The sequence below is a fragment of the Penaeus monodon genome, chromosome 27 (genome assembly GCF_015228065.2).
Source record: "Penaeus monodon isolate SGIC_2016 chromosome 27, NSTDA_Pmon_1, whole genome shotgun sequence".
In the NCBI taxonomy this organism is placed as follows: domain Eukaryota; kingdom Metazoa; phylum Arthropoda; class Malacostraca; order Decapoda; family Penaeidae; genus Penaeus; species Penaeus monodon.
This window is the reverse complement of record NC_051412.1, coordinates 26,893,558-26,894,134: the sequence shown is the minus strand read 5'-3', so window position 1 is coordinate 26,894,134 and position 577 is coordinate 26,893,558.

Below are 577 nucleotides of genomic sequence, written 5' to 3'. Positions count from 1 at the left end.
GCCATTCTCTATTCATCTATTCATCGAACTCTTCACCTGTCTATCTATATCTATTCCTTCTCATCAATACACCTTTCCTACATCTATTTTCTCCACCCACGTCCAAATCCAATTTTCTCAAGAATCTTCTGTGACAGTTCTGCTTTGTAATGGTCGCCTTTAACACCCTCATTACTTCTTCACATAAGGGTGAAAGTAACACAATAAGATAGAGTTTTGTACTGTAATATTAGGCTTAAGATTGAGAGGCGTAGTTTCTGGCCCTCGTGAGAAATGTATGTGTGTACTGATACTTTGAGACACCATTACATACACGTACACACATGTATATATAAACTGTCAGGGGGTTTCCTCTCCCTAACAGGTAGTTCTCGAAAGGTAGAAAGGAATGGTTTCATGTAGTTTAGATACGCCTGGTAGATAGCTTCGTAGTTTTATTAACTGAAGGTTGTTCAGTAGTCTTAATGGTTCTGAAGAGAGCATAAGAGGGAGGGTTTCTTTAAGCAGAGGCTCCTTGGAGATTGGCTCAAGACGAGGGATGTAAGAGGTGCAGTCCAGGTCAGAGGTCAGGGAGGGC